This window comes from Carettochelys insculpta, chromosome 6 (genome assembly GCF_033958435.1).
Source record: "Carettochelys insculpta isolate YL-2023 chromosome 6, ASM3395843v1, whole genome shotgun sequence".
NCBI classification, from domain to species: domain Eukaryota; kingdom Metazoa; phylum Chordata; order Testudines; family Carettochelyidae; genus Carettochelys; species Carettochelys insculpta.
In genome coordinates, this window is record NC_134142.1 from 82367141 (window position 1) to 82384653 (window position 17513).

Here is a 17513-nt window from a genome sequence, read left to right on the forward strand (position 1 = left end):
TTTATCTGTACTTTCTGTTTCTCAGGGTCATGATGAGCTAGCACATCTGGGCCTCTGTGGGAGACATCAAAGACTGTGCCGTCAGCAGCTGTTCCGTGCCCTGTGAGCTTGTGAGGCACCTCAGGAGAGGCAGCAAGCTGGCTTGTAAGGGGGAGACCTTTGTCTGGCTACACCCTCTTGCCCCTAACCTCTGTACAGTGACACCTTTGCCCCTCACTCTTGCGCTTCCTTCCCATCTGTGCTCCTACACCCAGTCCTGGGCTGCCAGCATGCCCCACCACTCCGCCCCCTGCCCAGCAGTCCCACCCGTAATGGCCAGCAACCTCACTGCCCAGTGGCTCCTCACCCAGAGACCTCCCCCACAGATCGCTGTGCCTACTTTCATTCTCCCTAAAACAGCATTTCCTAATTACCCTGAAAAGCAACAAAGTGCTTGGGATGTGCAATTTCATAAGGAAAGGAACCAATTCCCTAGTGCTAAACACACATAAGCTGCGTCTACACGTGCACGCTACTTCGAAGTAGCGGCACTAACTTCGAAATAGCGCCCGTCACGTCTACACGCGTCGGGCGCTATTTCGAAGTTGAAATCGACGTTAGGCGGCGAGACGTCGAAGTCGCTAACCCCATGAGGGGATGGGAATAGCGCCCTACTTCGACGTTCAACATCGAAGTAGGGACGTGTAGACGATCCGCGTCCCGCAACATCAAAATAGCGGGGTCCTCCATGGCGGCCATCAGCTGGGGGGTTGAGAGATACTCTCTCTCCAGCCCTTGCGGGGCTCTGTGGTCACCGTGGGCAGCAGCCCTTAGCCCAGGGCTTCTGGCTGCTGCTGCTGCAGCTGGGGGTCCGTGCTGCATATACAGGGTCTGCAACTAGTTGTTGGCTCTGTGTATCTTGCACTGTTTAATGAAAGTGTGTCTGGGAGGGGCCCTTTAAGGGAGCGACTTGCTGTTGAGTCCGCCCCGTGACCCTGTCTGCAGCTGTGCCTGGCTCCCTTATTTCGATGTGTGCTACTTTGGCGTGTAGACGTTCCCTCGCTGTGCCTATTTCGATGTTGGGCTGAGCAACGTCGAAGTTGAACATCGACGTTGCCAGCCCTGGAGGACGTGTAGACGTTATTCATTGAAATAGCCTATTTCGATGTCGCAACATCGAAATAAACTATTTCGAAGTTGGGTGCACGTGTAGACGTAGCCATAAGGAACAACACAAAGAGAAAAAAGGCAGTGCAACCTTTCTGTTTCCCTCCTTCTCTTCTAGGGTTGCCAACATCTAACTGTGCAAACCCAAAGACCCTTGCCCCACCGCCTGTTGCTTCCATGAGGCCTTCTCTAAGGCCCCTGCCCCTTCTCTAAGGCCACACCCCCACTCACACTATTCCTCCTGCCTCTGTTGTTTGTACTCCCCCCACTCCCTTTCATGCAGCTGGGGCTGAGGATGTAAATGGGCTGTACTTCCATCATTCAGCAGGTGCAGTCCATGCTTGCAAAGGCACATGTTGACCTTTCCACCCAGGGCTGGCCTTAGGGAAAATAACACCTGAGTGAACTTGCGTTTGGTGTCCCTGCCTCTATTGTTTGTACTCCCACCCCTCACTTTCACAGGCTGGGACAGGGAGATGGGGTGAATTGTTGGGGTGTGGGTACAGAGAGGAGAAGAGTTTGTGTGGGGAATCTAGGCCGGGGAAAGGGGATTGCAGTGCAGGAGGGAGTGTGAGGAGCAGACTGGGCAAGGGAGGGAGTTTGGGTGTAGTATGAGGCGTTGGGTTCTGGAAGAGAGTTTGGTTGTGGAGTGCAGGATCTAGGCTGAAGCAGGGGGTTGGGATAAGGGACAGGACCAGGAGGTTGGCATTTCCCACAGGTGGTATGGTTCTTGAAGGTACATCCCTCTCGCAGTGGTTTCTCCTATATGGTTTCTCCTATGGGGTCTCTGCATGCTGCTGCTGCTGGCACCAGTCCCTCAGCTTCCATTGGTTGCAGTTTCTGGCCTATGGAAGCTTCAGAGTCGGCAAGGGCCATAGGGATGTTCCTGACTGCTTCTGGGAGTGGCGCAAAGTGAAAGCAGGAAAGGGAGCCTGCTTTGCTCCACTGCCACAACAGATTATTAGCACCCAAAATCTCCCAGTTTGGCTGAGCTAGCCTCCAGGAGACAGGGCCTGATTCCAGGAGACTCCTGGCAAAAGTGAGAGGGTTGTCACAACTTCCACACCTGTCCCCTCCTCTATTCAGACTTCAGTGCCCCCCCAGCTTCCCACAGTTTTTTCTTCCACCACTTCCCCATGCCTTGGTCCCTTGAAGTCTCTGCCCAGTTGTCCACCTGAGTGCAGCCCCTCCCTGCTTCTCTGAATATTCCTCCCCCTCTGCCCTCTGCCAGTACCCAGTTCCCCTCCCTTGTCTGTTCTTGCCTGGTTTTCCCCACTCCCACTCAGATTCACAGAAAGCTTTTTTCCTAGCCCCAGATTGGCCCCTCAGGACCCTACCCCTTCCTGAAACTGAGGCAAACATGGACTTTGCTCTGTTCCAGGCAGTGTGGGCTGGAGCACATGACCTATGAGGAGACACTGAGGGATTTTGGGCTTATTTAGTTAGCAGAAGAGAAGAGTGTGGGGTGATTTGATAGCAGCCCTTCAGCTTCCTGAATGGGTGCTCTAAAGAGGATGGAGGCTGTTCTCAGTAGTGATAGATGGCAGAATAAGGAGCAATGGCCTCAGTTCACAGCTGGGGGAAATCTAGGTTGGATATGAAGAAAGACTATTTCGCCAGGAGGGTGTTGAAGCACTGGAATGCTTTATCTAGAGAGGTGGTGGAATCTCCATCCCTAGAGGCTTTTAAGTCCCACCTTAACAAAGTCCTGGCTGGGATGATTTAGTTAGGGTTGATCTTATGTTAGTCAGGGGGCTGGACTTAATGACCTCCAGAGGTCCCTTCCAGGCCTAGGATTCCATGAATCTATGGTGGTCCCCACCACTCTGTACTTCATTAGGTTTACTGCAGTGGAAACAGAGCTGGGCTTAAGACTGGGAAATCTGGGCCAATGCCCAGGGCACTGTAGGTGAGGAGCACTCCAGGGAGGGGCATAGTGGAGCCAGGTCCCTCAGCTAGGCAGCTGAGGGGTGAGTTGGCAGAGGGGAGGGAGCAGGGGACTGGGGTCAGGGAGAAGCCCACCAGCCTTGCACTGAGGAGGGGCCAAAGAAGAGGAGTCCCACTACAGTCAGTGAGGGCAATCCAGAACTCCCTACAGTGCTCCTCACCTACAGTGCCCTGGGCATGGGCCCAGATTTCCCAGTCTTAAGCCCAGCCCTGTTTCCACTGCAGTAAACCTAATGAGCAGTCTTGGAACTGTTCTTCAACAAATGTGGGATAGTTTGGTGAGTATGCAATTCGGAGGGCTGCAAGGACTGCTAACATGAATATGTGGCAGCCAAATGTTGCAGAGGCTATGCAACGATACAATGGCCCGCTCATTCAGTGACTTAGAGGTCTTCAAAATTAAAACCTTCTTCACAAGCTTCAACAAACTCAAGAATTCATTAGAACATTGGATTGAAGCTTACAAAAATACTGACAAAAACTTAGAGTGTACTGATAATTTTTGCACCTAGTATTTTATGTTTTGAAGTTAACGAAGGTATCAAATATCTTTGTCAAAGGTACCCTATTGATTTTACTAAAGAATTTCTTCAATGTGTTGAATTCACATCACTCTCAGCTATAAAGAGTAAAGATGAGAAAAGCAAATCTGTGTGAATGTCCTGAGTTATCTCTTTATCCAATGTGATGGAATGTTTGTTTGCTGAATGTTGAAACTGTGTTATGGTTGTATTCATCACTAATGATCACTAACTGTAGTGGAGAACATTCTTTTTCTCTTTTAACAAGGGTCAAAACTGCCCTCTGATCTACCATGAGTAAAAAGCCTCTCTACGCTTTGTACCTCTTGAACACTGAGAATGAACTCACCAGGTCTTTGAGTTATGATGATATCATTCATGACTTTGCCACAACTAAAGCTAGAAAACAAATGACAAGTTGAGTGGCATGAGATTAGAATAAACTTTTTAATTTCACAAAAATGATATGAATCTAGATAAATTTTGATGGCTTCATTTATTTTGCAATATGCAGTTCATACTTAGGCCCTTCCCTCCTATTAGCCTTGATGATGGTGATCACTCATTGCTAAGTATGTTCATCTTCCATGGGAGTTGTGGATCCTCAGGTGGTTAATAAGGCCTATCCTTGAACTACAAGTGCTATTACAGTGAGGACAGATGTTTCCAGGTATGGCAGAATTCTGTTGACGATGACCGGATGCCAGTGTCTCCCTCATCCTCCTCATCTTAACAGCAGACAAGTTCAAAATGCAAGGGAACATGGCATAGTACTTCTCTCCCTTTGAGCGATCCTGGGCAGGTGTCTCCAAAGTGTGAATGTCCATATTTCAATTTCCTTAAGTTATCCTGCAGCAAGTCCTTATAACCCTCCCCGTCCTCCTGTTACAATATTCTTCTTTCAGCTGAGAGAATAGGACCTGCTATGGCAGGCAATGATCTGGCATTTGGACAATACGACCAATCCTGTGGAGCTGCATATGCATGATCATTGCTTCGACACTGGTGGTCTTTGCCTCTTCCAGAGCACTAATGTTGGTGCATCTTTTTACCCATTTGATCTTCACGATCTTGTGCAGGCAGTGTTGGTGATGCCTCTCAATGACTTTTGAGGGGTGCCTGTAGGTTGTCCCAGGTTTCAGAACCATACAAAAATGTTAGGAGGATAATAGCTCGAAAAACAAGAAGCTTGGTGTCTGTTCAAATGTCATGATTTTCAAAAACCTTGTGCCCTAAATGAGGAAAGGCTGCATTGGCATGACTCAGACAAAGTTGGTTTTCTGCATCAATATATGCCTTGGATGAGAGATGACTTCCAAGGTGAAGGAAATGCTCAACATACTCCAGTACTTCTCCATTGATTTTAATAGATGGAGCGTGTAGTATCTCACTGATCTTACTTTAGTCAGGGGGCTGGACTTGATGACCTCCAGAGGTCCCTTCCAGGCCTAGGATTCTATGATTTGGAGAGGGCTGATGGAGCACTTCTGTCTCCTTGTTTCTGAGCATGGGACCAAGACAAGTGTAAGCATCAGAAAACATGTTCAGCATAGTTTGAAGATCTTTCTCAAACTGGGCAAAAACTGCATTGTCATCAGCATACTGAAGTTTCATAATACATTCATGGAAATGTTACGCTAAGCTTTCAGCCTGCTAAGCCTGAACAGCTTTCCATCCAGTCTATAAATGATTTCAATGCCAGCTGGGAGCTTCCCAGCAATTACGTAAAGAATGGCAGCAATAAAAACTGCAAACATGATTGGGGTGATGATGCAGCCCTGTTTGACTCCTGTTGTACTTTGGAAAATTCACTCTGGTATCCAGTATTACTCATAACAGTCTCTTTCATGTTTTTGCAAAGCAACTTTAGGACATTGATATATTTATCAGGACATCCAACCTTTGAAGAACAATCCAGAGGGCATGGCGATTCATTGAATCAAAGGCTTTAATTAGATCAGTGAATGCCATATACAGCAGTTGGTTCACTTTATGATTAGCAGGAAGGAATGGCTTGTGCCATTGGTAGATATGCTATTCAGTGCATACCCAATATTGAGGCAGGAGGAGACCAAGATTTAATTTGGGTAAGTGTAAGGTAATGCACATTGGGAAAAATAACCCCAATTACACATACAATGTGATGGGGGCAAATTTAGATACAACAGATCAGGAAAGGGATCTTGGAATTATAGTGGATAGTTCTCTGAAAACATCCATGCAGTGTGCAGCGGCAGTCAGTAAAGCAAATAGGATGTTAGGAATTATTAAAAAAAGGGTTAGAAAATAAGACTAAGAATATCATACTTCCCCGATATAAAACTATGGTACGCCCACATCTTGAGTACTGCGTGCAGATGTGGTCTCCTCACCTCAAAAAAGATATACTGGCATTAGAAAAAGTTCAGAAAAGGGCAACTAAAATGATTAAGGGTCTGGAAAGGGTCCCATATGGGGAGAGGCTAGAGAGACTGGGACTTTTCAGTCTAGAAAAGAGGAGATTGAGGGGTGATATGATAGAGGTATATAAAATCATGAATGGTGTGGAGAAAGTGAATATTGAAAAGTTATTTACTTGTTCCCATAATATAAGAACTAGAGGACACCAAATGAATTAATGGGTAGTAGGTTCAAAATAATAAAAGAAAATTTTTCTTCACACAGCACACAGTCAACCTGTGGAACTCCTTGCCGGAGGAGGCTGTGAAGGCCAGCACTCTAAACGAGTTTAAAATAGAGCTTGATAAATTTTTGGAGGTTAGGTCCATAAATGGCTATTAGCCAAGGGTAAAGTATGGTGCCCCTAGCCTTTAGTCAAAGGCTGGAGACAGATGGCAGGAGACAAATCGCTTGATCATTGTCTTCGGTTCACCTCCTGTGGGGCACCTGGCACTGGCCACTGTTGGCAGACAGGATACTGGGCTGGATGGACCTTTGGTCTGACCCAGTATGGCCATTTTTATGTTCTTATGTTCTTATGGTCATTTCTTTATTACAATATTTGCTATGAGTTCTTGCTTCTTGCGTGTATTACAAATTAAGTTGTGTTTCTTGTCTGCATTGCAAATTAAATTGTGTAGTTCTTTTGTAATGGCACTGAAGAAACCATGTGTGTTGTGAATGTCTGTGATAAGTTGGAGTTTTTGCACTTCCTCAGTCCACCAGTAGTTCTTGAGTTCCCTGGTTTTATGTTGGACTTCTGCCCTCTCCTTGGCATGGGCTTCTCTCTTTGTATTATAACATGTGTCATTCTGCCAAGCTGAAAATGCCATTCTCTTCTCATTGATGAGTTGTTTGATTTCAGCATCATTCTTGTCAAACCAGTCCTAATGTTTTCTGTGTTGATAGCCTTTGGTTTCCTCGCAGACATTGAAAATTCTGCTTTTAGCTGGCTCCAGTGCTCCTATATTTCTTCTGAAAACTCTGATGGAAGCTTTTATTCTAAGACTGGCTGCAAGTGGTCACAATGGGGTTCTTCAGAACTTGAATCTTCAGTTTGTGCTGACCTTCTTCTTCTGCAGCCTCCATTTGGGGTGATCTTAATTTTTATTGTGGATTAAATTAGGCAATGATCAGTTCGGCAATCATTAGCACTTATAAGGAGTAGATCACTGTGTTCCCGGGCACAAACTATGACATAATCAAGAAGATGTCATTGCTTTAAATGTGGATATCTCCAAGATGTTTTGAACTTGTCCTTTCTTTGGAAAAGCATGTTCAGAATAAGTTCATGTTCAGCACTAGAGGATGATTTTATCTTCTTTAGGGATCTCCAACAAAATTATTACCAGCTGAGAGTAGAAACCTTCCTTTACATCACCATTGGTGTCTAGTGTTGGTGCAAAGGTGATCACAATAGTTGCCTGTTGGTTTTTAGTGAGCCTCAGTTTGAGTGTCACGAGCTGCTCATTGATGCCAACTGGTACGTTGGAGAAGCACCTTATGAGCTCATTCTTTATAGCAAAACCCACTCCTTGCAACTGAGTTTAATTCAAAGATTTTCCCTTCCAGAAGTACGTACAGTCTCTTTTTTTCCTCTCATCTGTCCTTCATCAGCTCTTCTAGTTTCAGAAATAGCAGTGATATCAATGTTAAAGCAACCCAATTAATGAGCAATGATGGCTGTACATCACTGTGGTTGGTTGTGTTTGAGTTGCACATCGATACATATGTTCCATGCTCCAAAATTTAAAAAGTTTCTCACATTTTTGACCACCACGATGGTGATCCTTAGGGATGCAGCTATCCAGCCAAGAGGAACAGATGCAAGACTATTTTTAGGGCACCTTTTATAGCCTCCTCCCCATGTAGGGTGAGCAAAGCGGGTCCTAAAAACGGACTGCTAAGTCATAGGCGCAGCTGCCAAAATGCTCCAGCTGCCTCAGTCCTTGAGCAACATGACTGAAACACCCACCCACCTCCTGTGTGTCAGTCAGTGACTAGGAACTTCTGGATCTCGCTGTCCCACTCCCATCACCACCCGTTGATCAACACCAGACTTTTGACTTGTACAAGCGATGTTTTCTCAAACCTGGAAGATGCCTGTGTGGGACTTATTTAAAGGTGGGAGTGTGGCGCACAACAGTCACCACACTGTCCTTGATAGGTAGAGGGCTTGAAACCAATGGCATGGACATCATGACGATTGAAAATCCTCTATCAGCTGCAGCCTCCATCCGCCTTTACAGCCATTATAACATTATACAATAGCTTCACCTCCCTTGTGCAATTACCTTCTGTCTGCTTTACCATTGAGAATTTCTTGGATCATGCTTTGTCTGGAACTTTGCCCTTGACCGTTCTGCCATGGGTGATCCCTAAGAGAGTACATGACTCCAGGCAGTATTGCTCTCAGGGTCATCAAAACATGCAAGACTCTCCACCACTGCAAGATGGTGATCCATTGAGAGGATTATCCTCAGGCCCCTCCTAATTTTAATGCTGCCCTGTAAATGGTGAGCTCTCTGTAACCTGAAGTCTTTAAATCATGACTTTAGTACATTAGTAACTCAGCCAGAGATTATGGCTCTATTGAATCAGTAAGTGGATGAGCTTTTGTGGTCTTTTGTGTGCAGGAGGTCAGACTATATGATCGTGATTGCTCTTAAAGTCGATAAGACTATTTACAGTGTCAACGTAGCAACGTTCTTTCTTCATATTTCAGCTCAGTTGTTTTCAGAGGTGAGATATATGGCAGCAGGGGATGGGGGACTTCAGTATGTTCTCCCCCAACCTCCTCTTGCCAGTTTTGTACATGAGGTGGAACTCCTAACTACAGCATAGCACAGTATTAGTGTGGAATGTGAGTTCTGCAATGGAGCAGTGCCCCAGGCGGGGGTGGGGGGTGGCATCTGTATTTGTTTTTCAAACAATGGAGGCGTGATTAGGATAAGAGCACTTTGGAAATTAAATGAAGGATCTGGAAGTTTAGATCAGCCTGTAAAGCAGGAATCCTTCTGTAGGTGGTGGGTGTTCTTGAAGAGAGATGCAAGGAACTCAGAAGAAATACAGTCAAGCCCTCTTAGTCAAAACCATGAGAAGGAGTAGCAGTGGTATAGAGAGGTTCCCACTCTTACCTATGGTCATGACAGGCAGATGGAGTTCTCTTTTGGGGATGTTAGCCTCAGGTACTATTAAATTGGTTCCCCCATGCTGATGGCAGCCATGGTAGAGGGAATGATTTTTTTTAGGAATGTGATTTTATAATCTACAGCAACACACTAATAAAATATTATTAAAACAAACTTTAAACTAAGGTTCTGTCCACTAACACAGTAAATTCAGAAACTGACAGGGGTTGGCAAATGCCTGTTAAATGTTTTCATTGCCACTTGAATGGCTCTTTCACAGGGTCAATGTTCTGCTGTTATGTTTGGCAGGCTTTTCCACTTTTAAGTTAACTAGATCCTCTCTGCAGGAAGCAGAGTCACAAAAGAGGAATAGGAAAAGGCAGCTGGGTGGACATTAAGACCCAGTGGTGTTCCAAATCTTCAGGTGCCCTATGCAACTGTGTATTGATTCTGCATATGGATAAGGATGCCTCTGTGCTAGTCCCTGGCTCTACCTCTTTCGCCCCTGTCCTCCCACTTCACATCTAGAGCCCTGAGAGCTTCTATTCCCACCCCTCCCAGAGCCCCCACTGAGTGGAGGACCCAGAGGCTGGGCCACAGCTGTGACCCTTGCTACCTTCCTGGAAAGAGCTTTGAACCAACCGCAGCCATCCCCTCCCCAGGCTGAATCAGCTCCAGGAAAAAAACCTCTCCAAAGACACTTTTGACATGCCTCATACGTTTTGGGGTGGCTGACGCAGCAGTGTTTGCTACTCAACTCTCCCTGGAGTCCGGGTAGATTACTGAGGAGCCCAGGAAGATGAGTACTGCACCCTGCCGCCTCAGCCACCCCAGAACCTGCATGAGGCATAATTAAGAAAAAATCTTGGCTGCCAAACTCTGCAGTAGGAAATCCTACAGCTATGGCAGGGCCAGGAGAGGTAGCACTTCCCCTGACCTCTCACATCAGCTGCCCATGCCTGTGGCACTTAGGTGGCCCCATCACCATAGTATCCAAGAGCCTCACAACATCTAACCAGTTGGTCCTCACAGCCCCTGTGGTGAGGTAAGAGCAGTGCCATTATCCCCATTGTACAGATGGGGCATTGAGGCATACACAGATTAAAGGCCAGCTGCACCTGTGGGTGTCTAAAAGTGTGGGCCTTTGAAATGTAAGGCCTGGCCTACACTACCCTGGCTCACCATTCTAAGTTTTGCAACTTCTGCTGCATAAATAATGTACCTGAAGTTGATGTACTTAGATCTACTTACTGAAGTATCTTCACTGCAGTGAGTTGATAGCCTAGGGTCTCCCATCAACTCCCCTTTCTCGTTTCTTTCTGGGGGAGTATCTGAATTGAGGGGAGTGCTCAGCAGTTCACTTATCGCTCTGTACTACACACGATAAATCAACCTCTACTGGATTGATGGCTGCCCATTGATTTGGCAAGTAGTGAAGACCTGCCCTAAAGTCATACTGTAAGTCTATGAGGAGAGAAGAGCCCATTTCTCTCAGTGTTAGCTTCCTAACCATTGGACCAGTCCAGATCTCTGCAGCATGATTTAAAAAAAAGAGAGAATTCTGATGGATGAGAGTAAAACCAAGAATGTCATTTCTCTGAGATTTCAGCAAACAGTCTCAGGTGGTGGGGAAGAATGTCAGATGAGAGCATGAAAAGCAGCACAGAGATCTGGAAGGATGAAGAGAGAATGGGAGTCAGATGGGAGGTGATCTTTTGACCCCACAAGGATTGGCAGGTTCTGTTCCATGCTGGGTAGTAGACCAAAGCCTGTTGTGAAATGTTACATTGTAATTGAAAACCACTTTGTTTTTTTTTGTTCTGAGTTTGGGAAAAAGAAGGAATGAGAAAATGTTGCCAACTGTAAAGATTTTGTCACGAGTTTCATGACAATCATTGTTTCCCTTAAAGCCCCAGCTCCTGGAGACAAGCGGATAGTGATGATTTCTGCCTTCATTCTTTAAGTTTCTACTGCTTCTGGCTCTGGAGACAGCTTCAAAATGTGATCCCAATATATCTGAAAGATGCAAAAGGCAAATAAAAAGAATGCTAAATCTATTTTTACACAGTTTTATGATTTTAAAGCCAGTGTTATTATTTTGGTGAGACTGATTCATGATTTTTAACATTTGGGCTTGGCATTACTGTGAAAGTTAGCTGAAAGTGTTTATTTCACTCCTGTTTAGAGTCAATTTCTAGTCAATTACATTCAGTGGGATAAAATCTCTAGAGGCCTAGGCAGGTGCAGTATAAATCTGTGGGGCCACACTCTGGTATAGGAACGTGCAGTATGCAGCATTCAGGCCGGATGTGGTTTGCTAGGATTAGTGCTTAGAGGGCTGCCAGGTTTTTGCCTGTGTGTCTGCAGATATGGCCACTCACAGCTCCTATTGTGTGTGGATTGTCACTCCCATCTAATGGGAGCTGCAGGAAGTGGTATCCTGGTCCAGGAATGGTGATTCATGTCCACTGGAAGCTGCAAGCAGCCATACCTGCAGACACACAAGTAAATAAAGTATCTGACAGCCTGCCACCAGGGGCTAGCCCTATTGAACTGCCTCTGGCCACCCCAGCCTAATGGGATATTTCCAAATGGTTAATGATTTATTCTAACCTTGATAAACCTCAAGAAGCTGATAGTCTAGTCTGTATAAATATTAGATAACCCTTTGTATAAATAGTAGGATAATGTTTTGCTTAAAAGTTCAATGTGCTTCTGTTTCACCTTGCCAGTGACACTTGATGATTATCATGAAAGAATGGCTCCTGCCATTGGTAGATACACTGTTAAGTGCACACCTGATATTGAGGCAGGAAGAGACCATGATTTCTTATGGTCATTTCTTTTGACTTAGGACAAAGCTTTATTACAATATTTGCTATGAGGCTTGCTTCTTGCCTGAATTACAAATTAAACTGTGTTTCTTGTCTGCATTGCCAATTAAATTGCATAAAGTCCTTTCGCAATCTCCTTAGTAACCTTTAGTAACCTCTTTAGTAAAATAATTCTGTCTAAAATGTAATCCAGTCTGAAAGTCTCTGTAAAATTGTGTGGTGTGAATGAAGCCTGTGTGCAAAGTTACGTATAAGTGTGCAAGTCATCACAAACATTCAGATGGTCAAAAAAGAAATGAGAGACAACCAGAAACATCCATTGTGCCCGTTGCTAAATAAGTAACCAGAATCGACATCTGGAAGATAAGGCAAATAGCACCAAAGGCAAAATAACAAATAAAAGATAATTATAGGAAAGCTTGACAACAATTATCAAGTGCTGATGAAATATAATGGTGGAAAACCCCTGGGACTGGTAGAGTCCAAAAGCGAAGTAAGGGCTCGCCACAGCCCGCCACCCTGCACTCTGGCCAGGTGCCACTGCACCCCCACCAAGCCAGGCAACCCCCCCACCTACATGACTCATGGAAGCCTCCACGGAATGCAGCTGCACCCACCGTAGTGTGAGCCGCCCCAGAATGTGGCTGGAGCCCAGCCGGGGCCTGCCGCCACATGCTTGTCCCACCACGTGGTGGGGCGTGTGTGTGGAGCGGCCAGATGGGTGCTCCATGTGTGCAGCTCTCCTGAGCTGCACTTCACCACGCTGCGCTGCCCCATTCACCACATGTGGCAAACAGGGAGCGTATTGGACCCAGTTACCTGAGAGTATCATCATTTAAGGATTAACAATTGCCGTGTGACATTGCAAGTCTATAGACTTGAATGAGAACTTACAACTATAAAGATGTGGTGTTTTGCCAGGGGACTCCGGGGTTTTGTCCTGCAAAGCCTCAGAGCATTGGATCATGTCTGACGCAATCCAGTTCCTCCACTCAGGCCCATTCTAACTGGCCATTAGATTGGTCTGAGCTACAGACTGCTAATTATGACAACATCAGCAGGCGGTGTTGTCAGCTCACAGGGCTATGGGCAAACAGTATTATGGATTCACTTCAACACTTAGGGATCATGTACTGTATTAAGCTTACTGCTTCACTGATACTGAAATTCACAGGGTACACGTTAGCAAGTGAAAGCACTACAGGACAGCGCTTACTTCCCTTCTGCCATGGGGAGTCCCATCCCTATTGCCTTCAGACCAGGGACACGGCAGACATGGCTCCCGCTGGGGGAATCCAGGGCACCCCTGAAGTTGAAGTCCCTGGAGACACTCACAAGGGGTGGATTGGGTGGGTGTGTGTTTATTCCCAAGCTGTTTACTGGGTGTGCGCACATTGGCTCAATACCATTCTTCGCATGCTCACCGGGCTGAAGCCCAGTTACCTTGTTTGCTGTTTCCCTAAGTTTCCAGCTCAAGTGCATGTGTCAGGGCTATATGGTGTTTATGTTTGTGGGGTTTAAGGCTGTAACACAGGGGTAGAAACTTCCATCCTGGACGTTAGGCCTGCTGATGTGTTCTTACATGACAGGTATGTGTGTGAGAGTGAATGGATATGCTGCTTTTCATGCTGTCTTTTCGATAAACACGGCATATTGCCTTTACCTCTGAAAAAGACCTTGGTGCTTCTTATAAACAAAACAATAGAAAGTAATCTAGATTTAACTACAGTTGTTTCAACTGTTGTACTGAAGTCACAAATTAAGAATATATATTCAAATTTTAAACCTAAGCAGTGTTCCTTAAAACACTTGACTCGATGTAAGATACAGAACATGTTAATAATAGAGCAGAGTTATCTAATACTTACTTTTCTTTCTTTCTTTCTTTATATGGGACAGGGGGTCTCAAACTCACAATCTATGGGCCATCCCCAGCTGGAGCAGTTTTGCAATCCAGCCCAGAAGTCCTGGCTGGCTGGGCTGGGCCGTCCATTCTTGTACCCCAAGACTTGTCCCTTTCTTCCATTGTTCCTCCCTCTCCCGCTCCATTGTGGCCTCAGGGATCATTGCAGGGGCCTGGAGCTAGCACTGACCATATACATTGAGAATGCATTTCAAGAGAAGAAGAAAGCTGAAGCAGACTTTTTTTTTTTAATCCTTACTGTGGGATATGACACTACTGTACATGGCATCAAGAGTCCTTCCTGGATGGTTGTCATGGTAACTGAGCTGATGCTCCAAGGTAAATGCTTCCAGGTGGCACTGGACCACAAAACCAGCAGCTGGAGATTCCAGAAGAACCTCCTCCCGCTCAGTTCAGTGCTAAGCAGCAACTTTATTTAATGTATTCTTCTGTGACCTATCAAACATTATCTCCAGGCAGTTCATGTATGCCAATGATATTTGCTTGGCCTCAAGGAACTGTGACTTCCAAAACATTGAAGAGGATCCAAACAGTAATACAGCTGCCATCGGTAACTACAGGTTGAACCTCTAAAATCTGTGACTCTCTAGTCCAGCAACGTCCGTGGTACGGCATGATCACTGGCATAACTGCATCAGAGCGCCCATGGAGCCCTCAGAACTGGGGGATGGAGACAGAGGACAGCAGCATCTGTCCATGGCTCCAAGGCCCCGCCAGTTGTCCCTTCCCTAACTCCAGCTGTGGTCCATGGCTTACTGATCAGGGTTGCAGTCCACTGCTCTCCAGCTCCAGTGGGGCCAGAAAGTAGGGTCCTACAGTGGTCTTGTGAGCTATGGACTGCCGCCAGGGCTGGAGTATGGTGGCCCATGGCTGGAGGGGTGGATAGGGCTGGGGAGTCAACAGCCACAGGGGGAGAGTCACGGTCCCTGGCCCAGGACCAAAGAGTGGAGTCCCATGACCAGCGAGCTGCAGCTCACAATGAGCCAGGGCTGGGGAAGCATGGCCAAGAATGGGGTGTGGTGGCCCAGGCTGGGGCCGGGGAGAAGGGGCCAGGGCCAGCAAGTGGCTGGCAGCCAGGAGAGGAGCCTGGGAGAGGGGCTGGAGGCCAGCAGGAGATTGACCTCCCCTGGTCCGGCAAAATCCCTGGTCTGGGACTGCTCAGGTTCCAAGGGTGCCAGAGGTGGAATCTGGGAGGTAGAACCTGTATTGTGAGAAATGAAGACTGAAAACAGGAACATCAAAGATTATACCAACTTGCTTTCACTTGTGCCATGCTTAGAGCCAATTTGAGCTTAACATCATTGGCAATGGTCAGCAGTTGGTATATGATCCAAAATCAGGGCCACCCTAGACCATGCACACACATACAAATGCCATCTCAGGAAAGTAGCTCAAAAGAGCAAGAGCAGAAACTGTTGTTTGCACAAATTTGTAAGGTCCACCACCTTGGGAGCCAATGCACAAATGCTACTTAATTCAGATGTTACTCATTTAATGAATACTGTGTTCTAGTTTGGTCAAACTCTCCCCGCCCTAGACTAGTATTCACACAGCTTAATAGTACCATCAGAGTTATCCCAGGCACACTGAAACCATCAAAGCTTGTATGTTTACCAGTCCCAGCCCAGCTTCTTCCGCCTAACATCGCTGTCAGCATGCAAACAATAAGCAGATCACCAAAGACAGCAACTAGCATGCATGCTGTTGTTCAGGAGTGTATGGAAAAAACCCCACTACCAAGCATGTACCAGAAATCCTATCTGCATAGCTCTGCATAGTTTCCATCCAGCTGATAACATTACCTGTTTAATGTGATGAAGAGAACAGGAGAGAGCTTTTGCCTCTACCAGGAATGCATAGACCATAATAAGGTTGGATGAACGGCTATCTAGCTTTGGCCTCCCACTCTGCTAGTGGGGTCAGTTTGACAGGTTCTGTAGGGGATGGGTAGGAAGCAGTTAGTGGCAGCAAGACTGATCAGGGTGCACCTGTGGGGCTGCAAAGGATGTTACACACATGTTGGATGGTTGCTCTTTTTGTGTTGGGCTGCCTGGAGAACTGCCCAGGCTAACCACTACTAACTCAAATGCCATTCATTGGCTCTAGTCCATTGAATTGCCTCCCCACCCTTAGGGTGTCATGAGCTAATGCAATCACTATGTGTACAATGTGGAAAGACAGTGTGCTCATTGATGTCTCAGACAATGTTTAGTAATACTGTGCATCACACTTCCCATCAGGAAACTTTCAGTTCATTTGGCAGTATTAATCAATAACTTAAGCACAGCTGTCAATGTTTTTGTTGGTGATGCTCATCCACACATGCCTGGGTGCACATAATAAAATGTATTCAACACATGGATGGAAAAAAATAGAGGGCACATTGAGCAGCAACTTACTGCCTGCACCAGCTCAGCTTCTGGGGACAGAGACTAAGCATGCTAGGGCAAGGGGTGGAGGACTCTGGCTTGCTTGACCACTGTTCCTGGAAGCCAAACATAGGTGGAGGGGCAGCCTGCTGCCACAGCAGGGGCTCTCCAAGGCAGTTGTTGTGCTGCACTGGGGATCTTGAAGGCAAAAGAGGCTCTGGCTCTACCCCTTCTGCTCTGGCTTTGGCTCCACCCTTCTATTTCTTGCCTGGGCCTGCAGCAGGGGTAAACTTGACCCTGTGTGCCCCCCACTATTGCAACATGAATGTCATTCCTCTTTTGGAAATTCATGCAAGGCACACATTTGTCCAAGTCTTTCCTTGGGTTGTGGCATTCCAGGTAGAAAATGCTCCTCTTCCTCACCTGCAAACATATCTTCACTCTTCTCACAAAGACAAATGACCTACATAGGACAGATGTCCTCTTAGGGCACAACCAGGCAATATTTTCAAAATTATGCTGAATGTTAAATTAGATAGCTGGGTTTCTAAAAATGCTTCCAGTAGAAAAGGACACTTAGGGACCCTGTTCAGGTATTTTTGACTTTGAAGTGCACACTTTTTTTTTTCAACTACAGTTTTTGTTCATAGCAGGACAAGTTCATGTGAGTTGATCATTCTTCTATTCTTCAGATCTCAGTATCAAAGTCTAAACTTCAGAACTGGAACTGACTAATTTCACAATGGATTTTCCAAACATGGATAAGAGAAACTGGTAGGGATTTACAAAACTTTTTCCAAATTCTCTATGTTTGAATCACTTTCCCTCCTCTCTTTTTAAGGGAAATTTTGTTTCAAACCAAAACATCTATTTTTAACTAAAGAGAACCATGTTATTAAAACAAAGGCTATCTTGGGAGTAATTTGTGTCCTCACTAATACAATTTTGCAAGCCTCATGCATTCAGAAATCTGGCCCCCAAAATCATGAGTTTAGTTTAAAGTTAATAAGTTTTTCCAAAATGCAAAGTAATGGGATGTTTTTTATTTGCCTGCTAGGTTTTTAATCCATGAGAGTTAGAAACCTTTTTCAAAGCTGAGATTCTCCCATAATCACATGACTTCATTTTTCTGAGGCTTTAGGAAAATGCCAAATATTGTGGACTTGCAATAAAATCAGAAGAACTTGTAGCACTGATATAAC